This window comes from Protomyctophum bolini (assembly GCF_963924005.1).
Source record: "Protomyctophum bolini genome assembly, chromosome: 6".
Lineage (NCBI taxonomy): Eukaryota > Metazoa > Chordata > Actinopteri > Myctophiformes > Myctophidae > Protomyctophum > Protomyctophum bolini.
Window position 1 is genome coordinate 49736968 of NC_137867.1, and position 24616 is coordinate 49761583.

At 44.7% G+C, this 24616-nt stretch overlaps 2 long non-coding RNA genes across 2 annotated transcripts; both read left to right on the plus strand.

Annotated features, from left to right (window-relative positions):
- The first annotated feature begins 9435 nt into the window (after positions 1-9435).
- LOC308317094 lies at positions 9436-10085 on the plus strand. Its single transcript, XR_013964223.1, has 3 exons — positions 9436-9529; positions 9615-9703; positions 9898-10085. It is a non-coding gene; the product is annotated as an uncharacterized lncRNA (long non-coding RNA).
- Positions 10086-17562: 7477 nt separating this feature from the next.
- On the plus strand, positions 17563-19869 carry LOC308316646. Its single transcript, XR_013964187.1, has 7 exons — positions 17563-17688; positions 17838-17917; positions 18327-18390; positions 18579-18629; positions 18803-19025; positions 19448-19586; positions 19767-19869. It is a non-coding gene; the product is annotated as an uncharacterized lncRNA (long non-coding RNA).
- The last annotated feature ends 4747 nt before the right edge of the window (positions 19870-24616 follow it).

A 24616-nucleotide genomic window follows, 5' to 3' on the forward strand; every position in this document is an offset into this window, starting at 1 on the left:
GGGGCTGGCCTGCGTATCGGCCTCAGGGCTGGCCTGCGTATCGGCCTCGGGGGCGACCGGCGTATCGGCCTCGGGGTGGATCTGCGTGTCGGCTTCCCTCTCCTTCAAGAGAAGCAAGACGAGCGCCTCCCTCTCGGCGGCCATGACGACGGCGCTGACCAGCCTGGCGTTCTCCTCGGCCAGGGCGTGGACCTGTCCCTCCAGCTGCCGACGCCTCAGCCGCTCCACGTCTGCCTTGGAGGGCGTGGGCGGCCTCCCCCGCCCCTCCTCCTCCTCCTCCTCCTGCCCCGCAGAATGAAACGCCTTGACCTTGTCCCGGAGTTCCTCCTGGAGCGCGGAGCGGAAGGACTTCCCGTTCTCCCGGAGCTGCGTCTGGGCCACGGCGTGGTTCCGACAGACGTCGGCCCACGTCAGGGCGCCGCTGACCAGCTCCCCGATGATGGCGGGCAGCTTGGCCAGCTCGGCCCGGACCGTCGCCGCCGAGTCCCGCTCCCGGAGCGTGGCCGTGACGGGCGTCCGCTTCACCGTGTCGAAGTCCACGGTGACGCCGAAGGCCACGCCGATCTCGTCCATGCGGGCGTAGCGCCGCCCGATGGACCCCGAGGAGCAGTCGTCCACCGTGTGCGAGACGCCGCCTCGGGTCAGAGCGTCGGACAGCTCGCTGACGAACGGCGCAAACTCCTCCCGCTTGCTCAGCGGCAGGACCACGCACTTGTACGGCGCCACGGCCACGGGGAAGCGGAAGTACGAGCGCTGGTCGTCCCCCCCGCCGCCGGCCTCGCCGCGCAGGCGGAAGGCGTGCTCCAGCGTGGCGTACATGATGCGGCCCACGGCGAACGACGCCCCCACCACCTCCGGCACCACCGCCTCCACGCTCAGCGTCCTCTGGGAGCGCCGCACGGACACCATGTCCCGTGTGATCCGCAGGAGCCTCCCGTCCTCCGTCTGGAACGCCACCTCGCCGCTCTCCGCCAGCAGACGCTCCGTCTCAGCCGCCGCGCTCCCGTCGCCGCCGGACTGCGCAGCCAGGTGGCGGCCGGCCAGCCGGGCGTCGGCCGCCGTGAAGGCCTTCCACCCGCCGGCCGCCCTGTTGGGCTCCAGCGTGACCACGCCCACCACCACGGGCTTCTCGGCCACCAGCGGCACCCTGGTGGCGGCCACGTGGCGCTGCAGGTCGGCGCAGCCGCGGTCCGCCACGCCCGCCACCTCCAGCCAGCCGTGGGACGTCCGCGCCTCGGCGTCCCAGCAGTCCCGCAGGGCGTAGTGGTGCCGGCGGCCCGCGGGCCGCTGGCGGTACCGCAGCCGGGCCGGGTCCAGCCCCGCCCCCTGGGTGAGGTACAGGTGGACCCGGCCCAGGAAGTATCCCAGGACGGAGCCGCTGACCACGCCCCCCGCCACGGCGTCGCCCAGCCGGGCCACACGGGGCCCCGCCCCCGCCCCCCCGGCCGGCCACAGCGTGACGCTCAGGTGCGCCACCGTGTGGAACCCGGGGTGGACCGCCGGGTCGGACGGGTCGGAGAAGTGCTGGATCTCGGCCACGGTGAACTCCCGGGCGTGGACGAGGGACCCCGCCTCGGAGGAGGAGGAGGAGTCGGGAGAGATCCGGTTGCGGAAGGCGCTGCCGATCTGCGCCGCGGCGAACGGGAGCTTCCCCTGGTTGACCAGCAGGAGGCGCTTGAAGTTGAGGAAGGTCCCCTGGGCGGCCTCGGGCCTCAGGTAGCCCCGCGGCGGGTCGACCACGCCCCCTCCTGAAGGCCCGAAGGACGTCCCGAACATCAGGCCGACGGGCACGACAGGCGCCGCGAGGTCGTTCCCCTCCACGGGGGACCTGACGCCGTACTCCTGCAGCAGCCGGGCCAGCGTGGCCTCGTCCAGGACCTCCCGGTCCATCCGGGCCACCAGCGCCTCCGCCTCGGCCCGCCTGCGCTCCGCCGCCGGGTTGAGACACCTGCGGTCGGACGAGGAGGCGAGGAGCTTCCCGACCAGGTGCTCCCGGAGCAGGGCGTCGGCCCGGAACCAGCGGCCGCCGCGCGCCTCCGCCACGGCGGGGCGGACCAGGGCGTGGGCGTGGCCCGAGGCCCGCAGCACGGCCTCGGGCGTCAGCGCCGGGCACTCCAGCTCCAGGACGGGCACGCCGCGCTCCGCCAGGACCAGGTGCTGCCGCCAGGCGGCCAGCAGGTTGCGCTTCAGCGCCAGGCCGGCGGGGCCCAGGTCGTACAGGCCGGCCGCGCCGCCGTAGTTGGCGAACGCCTGGTCGTAGAAGAAGCGGCGCTTCAGGACGTCCTCCATCTTGGTTCTCATGACGAGGCCCTCCTCCTCCTCCTCCTCCTCCTCCTCCGGGGGAGGGGCTGGGGGGGGCGGGGCCGCTGCAGAGGAGGAGGACGCCACGACCTCCGTCGTTCTCGTCCTCGTCTTCAGCGCGGCGGCGGCGGCGGCTTGGTGGCGGATGGCGGCCACCACATCTTTATCTGCGCCGTCCATGTTCTGTGTTCTGTGTGGCCGTCTGTCCTCTCGCCACGCTCTCTCTCTCTCTCTCTCTCTCTCTCTCTCGCTCTTATTTAGGCTGACCGGAGGGCTGACGTCACACGGCACGCAAAGATGTCGACATCCGTCCATGGATTGATTACTACCTCAGAGAAACTCATAAATTAATGAAAAACAAAACCCAAGTATTTGTAAGAGGGGGAATAAGTCATTGACCCGAACATGAAACTATGGTTACAAATCTTTGAATATATATTCTTTCACAGCGAACATTTTTAACTCAAATATTTGCCTCTGGTGGACAATATTTTCAGACGGGGGTCGGTGGCCAAATACAGATAATTTGGGGGAATCCTTGACATAAAAAAGTTGGAGCACCACTGATACGTTTCTTTTCAGAAAAGCGTCAGGATTGATTTTCAGGACATTATTTTGCTCTAATGTGCTCTCAGGTCTCCATGGGTTTATCAGCGGTATGTGCACCGTGCTTCTTCAGATGCTGCTGGAGGCCATGGGTGTTCTGAAACCAGAGGTGTGGCGCAGAGAAGCAGCTGCTGGAGGCCATGGGTGTTCTGAAACCAGAGGTGTGGCGCAGAGAAGCAGCTGCTGGAGGCCATGGGTGTTCTGAAACCAGAGGTGTGGCGCAGAGAAGCAGCTGCTGGAGGCCATGGATGTTCTGAAAGCAGAGGTGTGGCGCAGAGAAGCAGCTGCTGGAGGCCATGGATGTTCTGAAACCAGGGGTGTGGCGCAGAGAAGCAGCTGCTGGAGGCCATGGATGTTCTGAAAGCAGAGGTGTGGCTCAGAGAAGCAGCTGCTTGAGGCCATGGGTGTTCTGAAACCAGAGGTGTGGCGCAGAGAAGCAGCTGCTGGAGGCCATGGATGTTCTGAAACCAGGGGTGTGGCGCAGAGAAGCAGCTGCTGGAGGCCATGGGTGTTCTGAAAGCAGAGGTGTGGCGCAGAGAAGCAGCTGCTGGAGGCCATGGGTGTTCTGAAAGCAGAGGTGTGGCGCAGAGAAGCAGCTGCTGGAGGCCATGGGTGTTCTGAAACCAGAGGTGTGGCGCAGAGAAGCAGCTGCTGGAGGCCATGGGTGTTCTGAAACCAGAGGTGTGGCGCAGAGAAGCAGCTGCTGGAAGGCCATGGATGTTCTGAAACCAGAGGTGTGGCTCAGAGAAGCAGCTGCTGGAGGCCATGTGGACCCATCACCACCTGCAGAACCAGTTCAGGTACATTCATTTAACTCTGAGTTGTCATGGCAGATTATATGATAATGCCACTACACTGCAGCTGTTTTGCATTATGCATCCTATGAGCCTTGTACTAAGAGGAGGCATAATTAACGATACTCACAGACCAAACAGCTGCGGTGTAGTGGTATTATCATGTCATAATTAACGGTACTCACAGACCAAACAGCTGCGGTGTAGTGGTATTATCATGTCATCTTTGATTAAGAAAGGAAAGAGGCCGCCACAGCTCATAGTCACGATGCTATAAACTTTATTAATCCAACGTTTCTGCAAGCAGGATGCCTTCTTCAGGGTATGAAGAAGGCATCCTGTTTGCCGAAACGTTGGATTAATAAAGTTATTAATTACTACTACTACTACTATAATATTAGCAATAAAACTTTATTTGTATAGCACCTTTCATGACATGAAAATAATAGCAGTAATGCAATACACTGAGGACATGAATAACAACAAATAATTTAAAAGTTCAACTAAAAGCAAGAGTGTAGAAGTGGGTCTTGAGCTGTGCTTTAAAAGTGTCTACAGAGGCTGCCTGTCGAAGGTACAGTGTTATTAAACTACAGAGGCTGCCTGTCGAAGGTACAGTGTTATTAAACTACAGAGGCTGCCTGTCGAAGGTACAGTGTTATTAAACTACAGAGGCTGCCTGTCGAAGGTACAGTGTTATTAAACTACAGAGGCTGCCTGTCGAAGGTACAGTGTTATTAAACTACAGAGGCTGCCTGTCGAAGGTACAGTGTTATTAAACTACAGAGGCTGCCTGTCGAAGGTACAGTGTTATTAAACTACAGAGGCTGCCTGTCGAAGGTACAGTGTTATTAAACTACAGAGGCTGCCTGTCGAAGGTACAGTGTTATTAAACTACAGAGGCTGCCTGTCGAAGGTACAGTGTTATTAAACTACAGAGGCTGCCTGTCGAAGGTACAGTGTTATTAAACTACAGAGGCTGCCTGTCGAAGGTACAGTGTTATTAAACTACAGAGGCTGCCTGTCGAAGGTACAGTGTTATTAAACTACAGAGGCTGCCTGTCGAAGGTACAGTGTTATTAAACTACAGAGGCTGCCTGTCGAAGGTACAGTGTTATTAAACTACAGAGGCTGCCTTTCGAAGGTACAGTGTTATTAAACTACAGAGGCTGCCTGTCGAAGGTACAGTGTTATTAAACTACAGAGGCTGCCTGTCGAAGGTACAGTGTTATTAAACTACAGAGGCTGCCTGTCGAAGGTACAGTGTTATTAAACTACAGAGGCTGCCTTTCGAAGGTACAGTGTTATTAAACTACAGAGGCTGCCTGTCGAAGGTACAGTGTTATTAAACTACAGAGGCTGCCTGTCGAAGGTACAGTGTTATTAAACTACAGAGGCTGCCTGTCGAAGGTACAGTGTTATTAAACTACAGAGGCTGCCTTTCCAAGGTACAGTGTTATTAAACTACAGAGGCTGCCTTTCGAAGGTACAGTGTTATTAAATGATTGACGGAAACTACCTCCATTTTTTCTCACTGGACACAATTGAGGTGAATAAAAGCAATTTGATTGCACCACTGACTTTGTCAATACTTTTGAATATATTCCAACTAAGTGGAAAACGTTTCAGTAACTTTGGAGTATTTTGAGTATATTTTTGAGTATTTTTGAGTATTTCTTGGGAGTATTTTTGAGTACCTGGGGATTTTTCTGTGACTTTTTGACTAATTCCAGTACCTATGGCATATTCTACCCACACTCAGTACAGAGTGTGACACACAAACACACACACACACACACACACACACACACACACACAACCCTATTTTTGACTTATTTTTAAATATATGAAGGTATTGCGGGCAGGGATTTTTACTAAAAAGCCCCCCTTTTAAAATACATACACACATACATACATACATTTTAGAAGTTGAAGCAGTTTTTAAGGACCCACTTTTAGGCCAGTGCACCAGAGCAAGCTTTTGCCTTTTTTTTTAAACCCTACCCATTTTAACCAAATACATACATTGCATACATCCCATAGTATTGGTTTTCAACCACCAACAGATCATGTTTATGTTTCAATTATGCTACCAAATAACTGTAGCTTGTTTTGTGTTGTTATTAATCAGTATTTGTGGTTAGAAATTCTTAGAATGGCATATTTGGATTGGATATTTGTTATTGTGATGAATGCAGTAACTTTGACAAGCATGCATTCACTCACTTAATTCAAAACCATTTCCCAACTAGAACTGCACTCTGTCGAGTGCATACTTACTTGTTGCACACTATAGGCCATAGGCCATAGATGGCCTACTAGCGCGCAGGTACTTTCGACCGCTACAAACTGTCAAATCTCAGTAATGACTACTTGTGCCTGATACGGCAGTGGTGCCAGATTACATACATGTATACATAGGAGCATTACCTTTAATCCTCCCAACACTAAAACATATCTTCATTATGTCACCATCGAAAACCAATTACACTCTGGCATTGGGTCCTTTAATCCACATCTTTTTTACGTCATCATTGAGAGCTAGTTATAGAGCACCGAAGTCCTGACGTCACTGTTGGTAGAGGGCGTCAGTCCCCAGGTTCATGTATTCTTTATTTGCATTATAATCCCCATAGGGGAAAAAAACCGATCACCCCGGCCTTTTCACTCATATGGATATGAAGCATCGACTGAAGGTGGAAATGTACAAATATACCCAAAGAGTAAAAAAAATAAGCATTAGAAACGAGTCAAATAACCCAGAGACTACATTTCCGGGTAGGCGGGTGGCTGCATATGCCCGTCGCACAACATAAACTGAATGTTAATTACGTTTATTTTTATGTTATTGATATTTAATGTTTCGTGGTTAGTACGAGTCGAGTCACCACCAGCTGAGCTTACGTCAACGAGGAATCTCAGGAATGCAATGTGTTGACAGCTGGGCGTGACGTATATTAGCAGCGACATTGCCTTCATATGTAGTTTCAAGGCTTTTGCGGCCACATTAATTCCATTTTCTCCAGAAACTGGCTGTATCAAATATTAATGAACATCATTAACGACACGCAGCCACCCCCCTGACAAAAAGGCCGGGGTGGTCGGTTCATTTTTCAAACATAGTTCTTATATGAAGCGATCTAAAATCCCCCTATGGGGATTATAATGCAACTAAAAAAATACATGAACCTGTGTACTGGCACCCTCCTGAAAGTGACGTCAGACTTCGGTGCTCTATACATATACACACCATGTAATCTGGCACCACTGCCGTATCAGGCACAATTTGCTGGGACGGTGCATACGCATCAAAAGTGGTGGGACGGCTGGGACGGTGCGTACGCGAGTCCCGGGCGGAACTAGTACTTGCGCGCTAGAGAACTAGAGATTGGAATGAATTATTGTGCCGAATATAAAACTAATCTGATTAAGACGACCCCCATTTTTCAAGACTCATTTGAGGAAAAAGAACATTGAATGTCAAATAGTCTAGTCCCTGATTGTAATACGACCCAGTTATTTCCATTAGGAAAAAAACAGTTTTATTTCAGACCAATATAGGGTGATTTCAGTATGTACTATGTTCTATCTGTTCTTAACTAATATTCTGCTCTCTCCTGTTCAAGGTGTATTGGAGTGGGACACGATCAGAGTGAATGGAGCCAAACAAACCAGAGATGAGAGCTCAGCCCAGAATGAATTGATAGTCAGGTTGTCTCCATGCTAGCGGAAAAACGGCGACAGCTGAATGTCCAAAACGTGTCCACCATGGTTATTTTATTTATTTTCCTGAGCACAGAGCATGATTTGAATCGTTTTATATAGGAGCATGCAGCACATATTTGTGACGATGCAGTGAGACTCGTCACACTCATTCAGCCAAACTTTAGGCCATAATTGTCGTACTCATTCAGTGCTAACCTAAACAATTAGCACTTTGGTGGTGCTTAAAGTCTGCTACAGCTCAGGAAGATGTCCATTCTGTGTCCAGATTGAATCCTGTTTTTTATTCAACTAATTTCTAGTTCAGTTGCAACTTAAGTGAAAGTTAGAGTTGAGAACTGAAATGTATAATTGTTACAGCTTGTGAACCAAACATCTTATGGTTAACAAAATTTGTTAACCATAAGATGTTTAACACAAGATGATAAGACATAATATTTAATATTATGTTATATTATTATTATTATACAAATGTAGAATCTATGATCCTATGTCCTAGGATAGGTGGTGGTGTAGCAAAGATTAGGCACAACATTTGGAATAGAATATATTATACCGTTCTATATTCTGTGCTTTATTGTTGCTACACTGCCTGTCTTTGGTTTAGGGTTAGGGTTAGATAGGGTTATTGTTGCTACACTGCCCTCTGTCATTGTTGCACATAGGACTAAGAGACTCAAAAACGAAATGACGTTTCTCCTAGTGTCTTTTTAACTAGGAGAAACGTAATTTCGTTTTTTTCTGCTGCTACAGTTGGGAAGAATGACAAAAAAAATCAATCAATCAATCATTGCACTGAATTATTGTTACATATTCCTGTAAATGTTTTGGAAATGCATTGGTAAAAATGTGTGGGAATTATTATTATTATTGCCCTACTGCCCTTAAATGATTTGATCTGTGTTTATTACTGCAGTCGAGTGCTGATGTTTTATTGTGTATCTTAGTTTTATCCAGTGTTTTATTGTCCACTAATTGTCTACCACATCAGTAGATTAGTGTAATGTTTTTTTTAACTTGTAGTCAGCTCAATGAATGAACTGGTTGGTGGTGACGTGTAATATTTCACCACTACACCCATAGGTGTCCCTGACTGTAACGGACCCCGGGATTAAATGGGTGAAAGGCTTTTAATTTGAAAGGCTATGTGGGCAAACAGGAGTTTGCTCACTCACCAGAGTCATAGGCCCAATCCCAATTGCCTCCCTCAAGCCCTGAGCCCTGGACCCTCATTGACTTTAATGACGTCAGCTGTAAGTGCTTGAGGGTGAGAGGCTGCAAGGGCTCCACATTGTTGTGAAAGAAATGGGACAGCACTTTGAAGATGAGTCCGCCATTCATGAGTCCATGACACTTTATAAAAACTCTCCATATTCACAGCCAGTGCCTACCTACATGCTTGGCCTATTTATACATGTCTATCATGTCTATTTTAGTATTTAAGCTGATCGTTTTATTATTATTAGTTTCATAAATACACTTTCCTGTGTGATATGGGTTGTAATATTCATATATAATAATATTCATTATACATTTCATTTCCATATTCTTTTACTTTGCTCATTAGTCATTTCTCTTCATGTTTCCCTTATTATTATTATTGTTATTAAATTTATAGCCTATATCCTTCCATTCCGTCTCCTTTTAAGAACAGTGAGAAAGCACTATTGTGTTTGTTGACATTCTAATCACGATACATAACTAATTCGCATATTTAAATGATTGACGTTTGGAGGATCCCCCTCATTCCCCTGGTAATGCTATGAACTGTGGGTAATTTCTTTGCTAAAGTCAGCCCAAAGTCAGCATCGACGCTGACTTTGGCAAAGGGCACATAAAGGGGCGGGGCTGAGCCCTCACTGACTTACCGATTTCAAATGGGACGTCCCTCAAGCCCTCGCAGACTTCACATGAACGCGCAGCTAAGTCAGTGAGGGCTCATTGAGTCAGCAAGGGAGTGGATTGGGATTGGGCCATACTGTCTGATAAAGAAAGCCCAGCATGCATCAGTCAGGGAGAAAATGTTTGTTCCTCATGTGCTCCACCATGATCTTTGAAAGCCAAGCCTAAACCAACAGCATGAAATGGAACACCAAACAGATCAAGTGAGTGCAGACCAACAAAATAACAAATGGAATGGAAATGGAACTGCCGGATTTTAATTATATGATTATGATTTATTGGTTTTAGTGACTTTCCTGGAGAACTACATGGTTGAGTGACATCATGGTATTGGGACACCCATCAACAAGTTAGCACCTAGCTGGAGAGGGAACAAGGTGAATGTCATTTTTATGGTTATTGGTTTGTGTCATATTGTTGTGAGATCTTGTTTTATTGGTTTGTTTATATGGTATTATGGTGTGATATGAAACTCTTATTGGTTATTTGTAAACTTATTTGTTTATATGAATGCCTCACATTATTGGATATGTCTGCCTGTATTGATTATATGTTTGTGTCTTGTTTTTAGTTTTCACGTTGATCCATTAAATAATCCTCACATCATCAGTCGGCCTTCAACCTCTTTCTCCAGCCTGGTTCGCTACACTGACAGACTTATCAACGTTCCTCTCCACCTGTAAACAACAAAGTGCTCCTTGGCGTTGCTGAAATGGTGAATATTTTCAGCTCCATCCATAGTTTTAAAGAATTAAATGTTTATTCTGTATTCTCTTTTTTTGATGGCTTGTTGTGCAGAGTCTGGTGTTCATAAGAAAATAATAACAACATGCTTCTTTCTCTGTTGGTGTCAACAAACACAAGAAACAAGAAACAAGCAGCATAAATTACAATGCGTTTATATGTCTATGAACTAACCTTCAGGAATGAACTAATTTAACTATAATTCATGGGTTAATTATTATCCATTTTAAGTTATTTCACGGTACATTATGTGGTCTGTTATATTGTAGGTCTATAGTTATTTTAACCCAACTCAACTCTAGCAGGGGAAATGGTTATAGAGCTGTTACTGGTTTTGTCCACTTGAGGGCGTCAGAGACCCTATTTTCCTTTGAGGTACAAAGGCCATTGAATAAGAACAGAACTCAGAACTTTGCAAGGGTGATCTTCATCGGTAACAAGAACACTCGGCGGATTTACCCTTTTTGCCGACTTCTCAAGACAAGTCGGCAAACCGTGGAGAATATTCGGCAGACTCTTAAGAAGATTCGCCGCGCGACGACTCTTCTTCAGATTCTGCCGAATATTCTCCACGTTTCGGGGCACTTTCAGCAGCTGCAAGTTTCTGAATGTTAGCTACTGCCAGCTACTGTGCTAACGATGCTAAAGCAACACAACCAAAACAAACCCAAACCAGGGTTGCCACATATTGCAAGCAAGCAAAGTTAAATTAACACTCACTGATGATATGCATTTCAAACTGGGGTTACTGGATTACGTTACATAACGTAACTACTATTTGCAGTAACCTAACGCTTTACATTTCCCCATTCCATAACGGCGCTATAGTTATTGTGCGAGAGTTGCCCGCGTTATGTGATCAGTGAAAAAAGTCTGGCCATGCAGCTCCGTGAGTCTATCATACAGGCGTCTCTGTGCTGCTGAAGTGAAGGGGCAAATAAAGTTGTGAATCGATATAATTCAACTAAACTGCGGGAGAAACACAGATGTACAAGCCCAACATGCCGTGCAATGCGGCGGGTAGATAACTTGTAGATCTTCCAGCGCAGGAAGGGCGCATGCTTATGAGTGACGCTCTTTAACTATGCATTCAGCCAGCCAGTGACAGACTCACAAGAGTAACACAGAAGTTGACAGAACACACACGCACTGCAGCAGACGGAATGCACAGGCAGATCCGACAAAACTTTGCACACATCTGTGCTTTGCCTTTCATCCACGCTTCCATAGCCTTTTAAATCTTATTTCCCATCCACGGGCACAAGCAACGTGATATCAGCAGCTTCCACCCGATCTGTGGTGTTGTTGTGTTGACGAGGGAAGCTACTAGCTAGCATGGGAGCTAACGTTAGTTTCATATGTCTATCATGCAGTAGCTAGATGCGCGCTCCAGTGCCGAGATTTCTTCCCGTTTCGCCGACTCTTCGTCACTTTCCGTCCGAGTTCTCAGACAGAACTCGGACCGGAAAGTGACGAAGAGTCGGCGAAAGGGGAAGAAATCTCGGCAAAGATGAAGAAGAGTCGGCGACCCGAGTTCTCCAGTATTCATATTGATAATGATGCTTTATGAAAACAATAGCAATCTCTTGCAGTAACTTTGGGACAAATAGCATTTCTTTCCCCTCAAAACTATTTAAATAGGACTCTAGGCCACACGCACACAGTCAGTCACACACACACACACACACACACACACACACACACACACACACACACACACACACAGTCAGTCACACACACACACACGCACACACAGTCAGTCACACACACACACACACACACACATAGTCACAACACCGTGAACACACCCCTTGGCCCCAACTTGAATATTCATGTCACTCCATTCATCCATCCTGTCAGCCAATCACATCGCATTCTCGTGACCTGCCCGCGTCACTTTGATTGAATGATTACTAAAACCTGCAAGTATTGATGAGCGTCTCAGAAGTCAGAATCACCATTCATGTTGAATGCAGGTTGTTAAAGGGATTGTGACATTTAAAACACATTTTTGTAGATATTTTGTGTTCTTTGGCTTTTCTTGACATCAATTTCACAAAAAAAAACCCAAATTTGAACATTCAGTGTATTCTCCGCTGTCTGGACTTTTGTGAATAATTATGCAAATATGACTCGTGGCTTGGACGGCGGAGGCCTACGTAATGTAACGCTAAACCCCGCCCCCTCTCCTCTGCTCCCTGCCTACCAATTCTACTACCCGCCCCCCTCCTCCTCATCCCCGCCCCTCTCCTCTCCTCCACCTGATGCTCTCCTCTCTTCTTCCTCATTCTGACCGCGACTTTGTTTCAGTATAATAATAATAATAATGGCTTCTAGAGAAAAAGCAATCTGCTCCGTTGTCGGCTGTGTCAATCAACACAAGTCCTTGCACTTTCCACCAACTGGCCTAGATGAAGATTCACGCTCTAGGTGGATGCATTTTATTTTTGACGGTAACGTTCCAACCAAGTTGTCAAAGAAGCGGCTCTTGGTGTGCGCACATCATTTCACCCCAGAAAGTTTTTCAAATCTCGGACAAGTTCAGAGTGGATTTGCAACCAAACTTTTTATGAACCCAGGAGCAATACCAAGCATTCGTGTCCCAATCCCAACTATAAGTATTTATACTGCAATGATTTGTGTTAAATTGTTGTGCAGTACTATTTGAGTGGACTTATAGTCAATCACTGCCACTACCCGCATTAGCTGTGTGTTTGACTATTATTAATCTTTGATTCGTGGCGTGCACCAGCTGTTGTAGATTGCATGTGCTCATTATTGTTCTTGTAATGCGATACAGTGGAATAGCAACGCAGCCAACGCTCGTGTGATATAATCCACGTTAAAAGTATGGCGAATAATGATAGGCTATAGTCATTGAGTATGATATCGATGACGATGACATTACACAAGTTTATGTCGACGTGGTCGTGGGGTGAGATATTGCAGGAGTTTCATAGGCACGTTCGGAAATAGCGCACTGAGCCCACTGGCACTGTGCAATGCAAACTAATAGGCGAGTGCGCTCCAGTGCGGTATTTCCGAACGTGCCTTATTTGTTTACCAACTGTTGCTCGTACGATGACGTTGAATAGAGAATACATGTTACAAAGGGAGTCTACCAACGCGCCTCGAGCCTAAAACGGCTGATCCGGTGCTTCACAGGTGCAGGGACATCAAAGTTGCAAAAGGAGAGGAGACTGGAGCAACACGGACATTTAGAGCCTTTTACGTTTCGACCTTGCGGACGGTCTCTGATGAAGACCGCAAGGTCGAAACGTTAGTCGTTTTGTATACTCAGCACCTTAATAAAAGGCTCTAAATGTCCGTGTTGCTCCAGTCTCCTCTCCTTTTGCAGCAGAGAATACATGTTGTTGTCCATCCCCTCAGTACATACATGCAGTGATAGTCTTATTATAAATAACATTTTATATAAACTATAAACAAATAGTTATAAAATGAGAAGAAGTTGCGTGCGTTGGCACTGGCAGCGTTGCTATGGCTGAGATGCTGTGAACTTGTAAAGGAATAAAAAAAAGGACAGTCCCTTTCTCTGAGGGGGGCGGAGAGGTATGGAGGGCTTGAGGGGTGGGGGGGGCGGAGCTGAGTAGTGATTGACAGGAAAGGGGGAATTACCGACATCTACAGGCTAAAATAATGTGTTTTTCTATGCCTTCTCAGGATGCATATTACATACACACAAAAACTCCTGGCAAGAAATACTGGAGTGTTCAAAAAAAGTTCAAACTTTTTAGACACGTTTGAAGGACCATGGCCAAGACTTTTAATGTTGTTAAAATTATGTTAAAAATAATGTCATACCTTTAACAAACAGCCAAAACCCGGACCCCCTGGCTGTAGCCATTTAAACCCTGTGCTAACCTTACCTGCTTTTTTGAGAGGTGGATTTATTGCGTGGTGGTTTGACACAGGAACTGTTGTTTTGAACTCAATGGAACTATTTAAATCCTGAGAAAGGTAGGCTATCTTTTGAACTGTAGAACATTTAGGGAGAAACGGCTTGATATACATCAAAATGCAATATTGTTGTGGTGTTGACAGTTGACTGTTGAGGCTCTTGAGTTATGTGAATTTAATTATTTCGTTTTGTGTGGTTTGATTTGTACCTTTCATGTGTTGGTAAAAAGTCACCGTTTAGTTGTGTTGACTGACACACTGACGCCACACAGCTGAGTCAAATGACTAATTTGCATCACTGGTGAATCTAGAGTTGCAATGCAAGCCCTCCATTGACAGCCCATTGATCCAAATTGAATTTCCAATCTGCTTCTGCCTTCTCTTAAAGAACAATGCTAAACTCGCTAACTTTGCAGCTGTAGGGCAAGCTTGAATTATACTCTTTCAATCTGCAAAGCGTTTGTTTCATAAAAACCAAGTGAACCAAGTGGTGCAATTCCCCCCCCCCCCCCCCCCTCCCCTCTCTCTCTCTCTCTCTCTCTCTCATTAGAGACACAGCACTACCCCTCTCTCTGTTTCTGGCGCCCCCTTCTGGTATAAATAAGTAACATACTCAGGCTCAAAGACACACACAGGTACACAGGTGGACAAAGCTGGATGTAGAAGTGGTTGCACCACTTAAAAATACACTCAAGTGACTTTGAGCTACTTTCTTTTTGGAAGCACTCATTTAACGGGTAATGCTGCTGCCTCATGCATTATGTGAAAATTCACATGGGTGGTAATAATAATAATAATAATAATAAATGTTATTTATAACGCACTTTATATTTGAAGCAAATCTCAAAGTGCTACAGATTAAAAAAAGTAAAATAAAAATAAGAATAAAACAGTTAAAAACAGGGCAGCTTAAGAGTCCGACTGGGCAAATGCCTTACTAAAAAGGAAAGTCTTTAGTCCCTTTTTAAAAACGTCCACGGACTGTGGTGCTCTCAGGTGGTCGGGGAGGGCGTTCCACAGCCGAGGGGCAGCTGAGCAGAAGGCCCGGTCCCCCATGGTGCGGAGTTTGGTTCTTGGCTGTTTGAGTAGGCATGGCACATGGCTGTTCAGTGACTTCCAAAAGTACTCGACATTACTTGTCATTTTAAATTGCTTTCTAGAAGCGGATGGGTAAAATACATTTTGATATTGCACTTTTAAATATTCTTTAAAGGATCTCTGGTTAAAGACACATATGCCTTAAGACATTATACTTAACCCTCTATAACGAAAATCTTAAACACCATAAATATTTTATTTCTTTCATAAATAAATCTTTCACTCAATAGGAACTGCTCCTGTTGCAAATTGATTATGTCATGTCCATATGGTCTAGCCCTATGGAATGCATATGCTAATAAAAAACAGCTTAATACTTCCTAAGATTAATATAAGCATCAAAGCAATATTTTAAATACTTTTTATGCATTCCATAGTGCTGGACCACCCATGGACATCATCAACCTGCGACGGGAACAGTTCCTATGGAGTAAAATAATTGTGAAAGAAATAAAATATTGAATGTGTTTTTTTATTTTTCAATTTTAGTTATAGATGGCAACTGATCCTTGTTTCTATTACTGTGAGTGATATGGTCGGCTTCTGATTTCTTTCTTTCTAGATGTGGCTGGAGATGACCATAGATGCTGCTGGAATGCTGAACCTGAGGATGCCCTGGTCTCCTGTGTCCCCATGTCTGAGTGGCCTCCAGACCGACCACCCCATCCTGGCTGCTAAGATGTCCATGTGGACATTATGAGTGTTTGTATAGAGAGAAGCATAGCTGAAGAGCTTTGCATATCAGTCGTTTCTTGCTGCTGCCAAAGTCAAATTGTGATGTCTGTAGTGTTTAGTACATGGCCGCTTATGAGATGTAGATATAAGTACACCTGACTGGTGGAAATAGCCTTGTGATACATACTGGGTGTGCTCTTTGGTTGTTCCAAAACAAACGCAAGTAAACAAAATGCCACAAACTCACTAAAAGATGCACAAAATCACACAAATCAAGGGATGTCCGACAGTCCGTGTTGGATATTGTCCAACTCCTAATTGCCGATATCAACAGATACCGATATATATATATGCAGGCTTTTTCCAGTGGTGGAAAGTGGAAACATAACTCAAACTTTTTACTTAAATAAAAGTAGGCTATACATACTACAATATAGAAATACTGCGTTACAAGTAAATTCAACATGTATGATAAATGATCTCATCTCAAGTTTTAAAATGTATAAAAATCATTTGAAAATGACAGATCTACAAGCTCACATGTGTCTTATTGTATTGTGAGCTTGTAGATGTTTTTAATGTAAAAAAATAAATAAAGTAAAATTAAGGGTTAGGGTTATTCATTTTTAATGCCTTTATCGGCCGTTAATATCGGACATCCCTAACAAACATATATCAAATGTGTCAATACATTTCAAAGTGCCACTAAAACTTCACCAATAAATAAAAGAACATCCACAAGTTACATAAATTAAATGCCACAAAGGTTTAACTAACATGCCAAAAAAATTAAGAATTTACAAAAAATAAGTTTCATAAACATCTTCTGCCGTATGTCCATAGAACTTCAGCTCTGTTGCAGCAAGCCAGTACAATGTGTCATTTTCTAGGTCACCTAAGCCATGATCACCATTCAGTGGCCGGTATTTGGGGCAAATGGTCATTACGTGTTCCACAGTCTGTAGTGGATCCTCGCATTCACAGTGGGCACTGTCTGAGACGTCCCACTTCTGCTTTGAAGGTTGTCCACTCCTTGCAGGGGAGGTGCTGGCAAAGAACATATTTGGGGTCCTCAATGTATTCCACTGGTCCCTCTGTCTTGCCTTCACCCAGGATCCCTTGGAGGTGTCAGCTGGTGTTGTGTGGAGCAGTTCCTGGGCCTGTGTGGCAAAGGGGCACAGTGACTTGAGGCATGTGTGCTGTGGCAAAGGTCGCCGTGACTTGGTGTGTGTGTGTGTTGTGGCAAAGGGCACCGTGACTTGAGTCACGTGTGCTGTGGTGTCTCTGACGACCTTGTGGAGGAGATGGCTGGGATTCACTCAGCTGTGCCTTTTCAGTGAGGGCCAGCGTGGCTGCTTCTCGTCTGACCTCTGTTGGAGTGATTCCAGCGAGAACAGGCAGGCAGTTTGTTTGGGGTGGCCCATCCGGTGTTGAGGGCAGCATCCAGTTTCTTGACATGAGAGCTACGGCTCCAGACTGGGACACAGTAATCGGGTCGTCTGCATAGCCATACTTCATTGATGTTGTTGCAGGGAGGTCGTGGATGTAGCTGAACAGCAGTTACTGGTGTGGAACCGAAAAGCTTCACAAACATGCCAAAGAATTCTAGTTTTTAACCTTTTTAATCTAGTTTATTTTCAAATTTTGTTTTGACTTCTGTTTTGTGAAGCAACTTTGGGTACCTTGAAAAGTGATATAAATTGTATGCATTATAAAAAAACAGACTGACACAGCAATTGTCGCCACACATCACAAATTCCTATTGGCAGCAGCAACAAGTGAGTGATGTGTAAAGCCATTCAGATTATAACCACCATGTCTTCATTCCAGATGCTGCGAGGCTCAACCGGAGCCCCTACAGGTGGACATCTGCAGTTCTCGCTGTCCATGGATGAATCTGCATGGGGGGCTCTGAAGGCGGCTCAAAGTAAGAAACCACTTAGACTTTTCTATTACTGCGAGTGGTATGGTCGGCTTCTGTTTTAAATGTTCTCTATACATTTTGTGTATGATGTGAAAGGACACAATGTACGTATATCTGGCTCTTGGTCACTTTCTTTCTTCTTTCTTTCTTAGGGTGGATGGGTCGTGGAAGGACAGAGATCCGTTCCAAAGCTTCCCTCCCGGGAGTTTCCTCTGAGGACTTCTGATGAGCTGTGAGTAGGAATATTTCTTGTTGGGATGGATATCTGTTGTACTGTTATGGTACGAAGTATAGCATGGCAGTATGATTCCTCCTAGTGGCACTGGTTGAATGTCTGTCAGCTCTCCAAGCTAATCAAAGTCTTAATGAGACTTTTTTTTAACCACTTCAACCCCAGCATCTCTATTCTGGGGGGAGCGTTCAGCCAAATTAGCAGATCTACAAGCTCACACCGCATTGCAACGTGTTGTGAGCTTGTAGATCTGCTATGTTTGGCAAATCAATTTGTGTAGAGTGAAATCGGAGCATATACCAAATGCTCTCTTTAAAGGTCTGTTTTATCAAATCTATAGCGGGTTTAAGTGGTTTTGAATATGCAGCTCAACAAAAGCTAATTTGGTCCTTATTTCTTTCTTTCTTAGGACGGAGATCTGTGTAAATGCCGGAGGACTTCGGACCTGGGCCTGCCCGGTGAGGAACCGCACAGTAAGAACCGCTCTAGGCCTTTCACGATTATGAGGTTTCTTTTTACTGGACGATTATTGTCGCTCAAATAAATTGCAATTCAATATTTAAGAAGTAACGACTATCCAGACTAACAACAAGGGAGTGATGTGCGAAGCTCTTTTCTATGAAGCCATTCATAGACGATAACGGCCTTGTCTTTCTTCCAGATGTACTGCAGGTCTCTCCAGGAATCTGCATTCCTCTGAAGACGACTCAAAGTAAGACCCTGTTAGGCCTGTCAAAAAGAACCCTAACTGAAACGTTTATTACTGTAAGTGATATGTTTAGCTTCTGTTTAAATGTTCTCTAAAAATAAAAGTTTTATGTATATATGTTGTGACAGGATAGAATATCTGGCTCTTGGTCACTCTAATCAATCTTTCTTTGTTAGGATGAAGATCGCGGTAGACGTCGCTGGAACACGGCTCCTGGACAGGGAGTGCACACACACACACACACACACACACACAGAAAGACTAATTTGGTGTGTTTTTTTTTTCTTTGTTAGAATGGAGATATCGATAGACGATCTGATGTTCCCTGGACAGAGATCCGTTCCAAAGCCCCCCCCCCCCCCCCCCCCGGGGGGCTTCCTCAGAGGACTCTGATGAGCTGTGAGTAGGAATAGTTCTTGCTTGTTTCTGAGGATGGATAACTGCTTTTGTACTGTTATGGTACGAAGAATGGCATAATTTACAGTAATCCAAATGTTTTAAATATTTTAGGATAAATCTAAATGACTCTGCACAATAGTTTGAGAGTCAATATCTCATATCATGAGCGTGCCTCTTGGTCTTTGTAACAACTTGAATACAAATTACAAAAGATGTTGAGGACTGTACATGTGTTGATGCCTCCTAGTGGCACTCTGGTTGAATGTCTGTCAGCTTTCCAAGCTAATCAAAGTCTTAATGACACTTTTGTTAACCACTTCAACCCCAGCATCCCTATTCCGTTCAGCAAAAATAGCAGATCTACAAGCTCACACTGCAACGTGTTGTGAGCTTGTAGAGCTAATGGTTTCTTTCTCTCTCAGGATGGAGATCATAGACACAGCTGGAGCCTCTAGAGATGGAGATCTGCAGGTCTGTCCATGGATGGGAGGACGGAGGATGGAGATCTGGGTAGACGCTGGAGGACTTCGGACCTGGGCCTTCTCAGTGAGGAACTCAACGGTACGAACCGCTTTAGGGTTAGGGCTTTTTTAGGCTTCGTAAAAAGCCAATAATCGTCTGTTGCCGATAATTGGTCGATCCCTATTCTTAAACGTTACTGTAAGTGCATGTGTATGTTGTGACAGGACACGCACACACACAGCAAAGCTAATTTGGGGGGTGTCTTTCGTTCTTTGTTAGACTGGAGATCTCAGCCGATGCCCGAGATCCGAAGCTTTCCCTGGGTGTTTCTGCTGAGGACTTCTGGGTCGCTGGGAGGCTCGGACGGAGCTAGAAGGTTCGGTAGCCGCCACTGGAACCTGTTTAGGCCTGTCAGAATTTAAGGTTTTATAATGGCCGATTTTAATTGTCGCTCAAATAAATTACAAGTAACAATTTAATTGCGTCATACTAACATTCTAAATAACACTTTGGCTTTTGTAGGCTTTGTAAACAAAAAGCTGCACATGGCATAATTCAATAACTTTATACACTAAAAAAATAAGTAAATTACAAAGTGACACATTTAGAGCTTGTAGATCGGTTGCTTGCATTATTTCTTTAAAATGTTTGACAATATATGAACATTTTCAACATGGAGACGATTATGACTAATCTCTAAAAAAGTATCTCAAATACTTGGCGATTGGGTAATTGTGACAGGCCTAAATCCTTCTAGTTGTGTTTTTTTATATCATGTTCTGTAATCAGTTAGGGTTGACTATAGACTTTTTTTAGGAACAAGATCATCATGCCGGTGAAGAGCACGTTTCTAGCCGATGGAGCGACTATTTCTGATCACCTTTGGAGTTACATCACAGCAAGGTAACTATACAACACACGCACACACACTATGATCATGACATGACATCAGCTTGTGACTGCAACTTGTTCCTGTTCGCAGATGACTCTGCACTGCTAGTCTCGGACAGGAACAAACTGCAGGTTGAAAAGACCCTCAGCTCTGAACTCGGTAGAATCTGCACCTGGCTCGCTGATAACAAACTATCTTTACACCTGGGAAAAACTGAATCCATTCTCTTTGGATCTAATAGTAATCTCAGCATGGCAAATGGCTTCTTGGTTAGAGTTGGTGACAATGTTATCACACGTAAAGATGAAATTACCTACCTAGGTTCCATCCTGGAGGCTAATCTTTCCGGTGATAAAATGGCCACCAACGTAATCAAAAAAGTCAACCAAAGAACAAGATTCCTTTACAGGATCTCCTCACTGGTCAACAAAAACACCTTGAAGACCTTAACAGGAGCCCTCGTACAAGGTTTCTTTGACTATGCATGCACCTCCTGGTACCACAGCACCTCACAGGCCCTTAAAACAAGGCTCCAGACCTCCCAAAACAAACTGGTCAGGCTCCTACTTGGCCTCACCCCCGAACCTACCTCACTCCTGCCCACTTTGACAGGCTGGAATGGCTTAGGGTCGACGACAGAGTACAGCATCTTGCAATGGGTCTGGTCCACAAGATTCGATACACCACCAAGATACCCATGTACCTGTCTAGATACTTCCTTTATGTTAACGAAGTCCACACCCACAACACCAGAGGGAGTGCAACGAACCATTTACGACCCAGATTCGGCACAAACAAGGGACTAAATTATTTTCACTCCTATGCCACCAAAATGTGGAACGCCCTACCAACAGTCATTAAGACATGTGAATCCCTTGACTCCCTTTTTCCCCTCACTGTATACGTTTATTTTCCCTTTTTACCTCCTTTATGATGAATTCCTGTTCTGTTCTTTGACTATATAGAAGTGTCTTATTTGTACGTCTCTAAATGTTTTGATGAATTGAACATGGTGGACCCTCTTGTAAACAAGTGTAATGCGTAATTGGGTCGTCCACTTACAGTTAACAGTCTTTGTATTGAGTTTGTGCTTGACATGTATTGTAATTCTGCAAACTGTTAATACATATTTCAATCAATATTGTTTTATGAACAAAGTAGTAATGAGCATTTCTTTCTTTTCTTTAGGACGTTGCTGGTCTCCTGTGTGGAGGTCACCAGGGTTCTGAGTCACTCGGATCCTGACTGGTAGTGGTGATATGTAGATGTGATCAATCAGGGCTCTTTGAAAATAATAAACTATAAAATAATAAACCAATGTAAATAACTAGATAATAATATAAATAAATGGATAAAACGAACGATAAAAAAATAGATTATAGTAAATTAAAATAGTAAAATAAAAGTAAATTAAAATTAGTAATGCATAAAATAAAATTAGTAATGGATAAAATAAATATAATTAGTAATATAGACAATACATAAAATAAATTAAAATATCAATATAGTAATGCATAAAATTAGTAATAACAGTAATACATAAAATAAATAAATTCATAAAAAATAAAATTAGTAATAACAGTAATACATAAAACAAATAAAATGTGTAATGCATGAAGTAAAATTAGTAATAACATAGTAATACATCAAATAAATACAATTAGTAATATAGTTGTACATACAATTAGTAATAACATAGTAATATATAAAATACAATTAATACAATAGTAATACATAAAATAAATACAATTCCTTTGTATTGTAATTATAGAATGACTTAAAAAAACAAACAAAATATCAATCACATCTACATATCACAACCAGGCTATATTGCCAGCAGGCAGGTGGACTGTAGACTCACTACAGCTGTCACAATGTGGTATACTTTGTTTGACCAACTGGCCTCCAAGGAGAGGCGAGCATGGAGCCGGACATCTGATGATACACGAGAGAAGACGTGTCAATTTTTTTTTAAAATAAAAGTAATATGTTTCATGTTGATTGTAATTTATGCATGATATCTGTAAATATTAATCATTTTCTTGTTAATAAATTATTGCATTTATACCCGGGTGTCCGTTATGTGTCCATTACCCTATAGATCAAATGGTTCATAACAAGGATGAGGAATATTTAGTTATAGTTAATGTATTTTACAGATTTAGACCATCTAAAACCTAGCCAAAAGGTTTTCTGAAAACCTTCACATTCTTATTAAAACAATAAATAAAGGATGTAGACGGGTGGATCCCGGCATGAATGGTATAACGTATAGGTTTCACCAGGTCTAAATGGGCTAAAAGGAGGCCTCAGGTCTTCAAATGAAGTGTGGAAAACTGAAGGAGGTGATGGACCTCAATGTAAACAAGTCTTTAATAATGCTTTTCTGGGTTTTATCAGAGCTTGTGTTGAACTGGGCTCTTTCTACACTATGATGTATGACTCATCATAAAATGCGTGCATGTGTGCGTGCATGCATGCATGCAGTGTTAGTTACTCCAGTTTGTCCATTTTATTACCAAACGTACATACATTTATTAAGTAGAATGTGTTCTATCAATCAATCCGTCTGCTCCAGTGATGTGTAGAATATCCAGGTCATAAGGTCATATCCAGGTCAGTAGGTCATATCCAGGTCAGTAGGTCATATCCAGGTCAGTAGGTCATATCCAGGTCAGTAGGTCATATCCATGTCATTAGGTCATATCCAGGGCATTGGGTCATATCCAGGGCATTGGGTCATATCCAGGTCATAAGGTCATATCCAGGTCATTAGGTCATGAACAGTCTTGCATGCTGTTTCTGTGACTTTCCAAACAAGACAGACAAGCCACGCCCACTCAGCACTTTGTCCACACCCCACATTACATGGCTGCCCCAACACACACACACACACACAGCATGCACACGCACGCATGCATCCTCCACACCACACATGACATGAGTGACTACAATCCCAATTCTGCAAAACAGTACAGGCACATAGTTCTGTACAATGTGTCATATTATTATTATTATTATTATTATTAGGGGTGTTTCTCTCTGGTTCTCATCGGTTCATTCATGTGTCTCAGGGAAAGAGTGTTTTTTTTTTTTTTGCAATCTTAAATCAATCAATCTGCCTATTTTTGATGAGGCCAATTTGGTGCAGTTGAAAAAAAAGTATACACAGGGGTCCGAGTACAGAGCCCTGCAGGTCACCTGCAGTTAACAAGGTATGAACCAAACTGGTCTCTGCAGCTCTCATTGGTGTTGTGTACTGTTGACATTGTACTCTGTCGTCAACCCTATAAGGTTGAGGGTTAGAGTTAGAGTGAGCGGGGGTGAGGTGGGTTCTATAGGGAGTTTGGCCAAAGTTAGTAGATTCTGTAATAGCCTCAGTGCTGAATCACTCAACAAACGTATTATTAACCTACAGTATGTTCTGCTATGGGGGAGCAATAGATGCAAACAAATATCTCAGGCGCTGTCCAAGGTGCTGAAACACAGAGTGATGTTGGGTGTAAAGCTACACAGTTCAGTACTGAACTGTCCAAGGTGCTGAAACACAGAGTGATGTTGGGTGTAAAGCTACACAGTTCAGTACTGAACTGTCCAAGGTGCTGAAACACAGAGTGATGTTGGGTGTAAAGCTACACAGTTCAGTACTGAACTGTCCAAGGTGCTGAAACACAGAGTGATGTTGGGTTGTAAAGCTACACAGTTCAGTACTGAACTGTCCAAGGTGCTGAAACACAGAGTTAAGTTGGGTTGTAAAGCTACACAGTTCAGTACTGAACTGTCCAAGGTGCTGAAACACAGAGTTAAGTTGGGTTGTAAAGCTACACAGTTCAGTACTGAACTGTCCAAGGTGCTGAAACACAGAGTGATGTTGGGTGTAAAGCTACACAGTTCAGTACTGAACTGTCCAAGGTGCTGAAACACAGAGTGATGTTGGGTGTAAAGCTACACAGTTCAGTACTGAACTGTCCAAGGTGCTGAAACAGAGTGAAGTTGGGGTGTAAAGCTACACAGTTCAGTACTGAACTGTCCAAGGTGCTGAAACACAGTGAAGTTGGGGTGTAAAGCTACACAGTCCAATACTGAACTATCCAAGGTGCTGAAACACAGTGAAGTTGGGGTGTAAAGCTACACAGTTCAGTACTGAACTGTCCAAGGTGCTGAAACACAGTGAAGTTGGGGTGTAAAGCTACACAGTCCAATACTGAACTATCCAAGGTGCTGAAACACAGTGAAG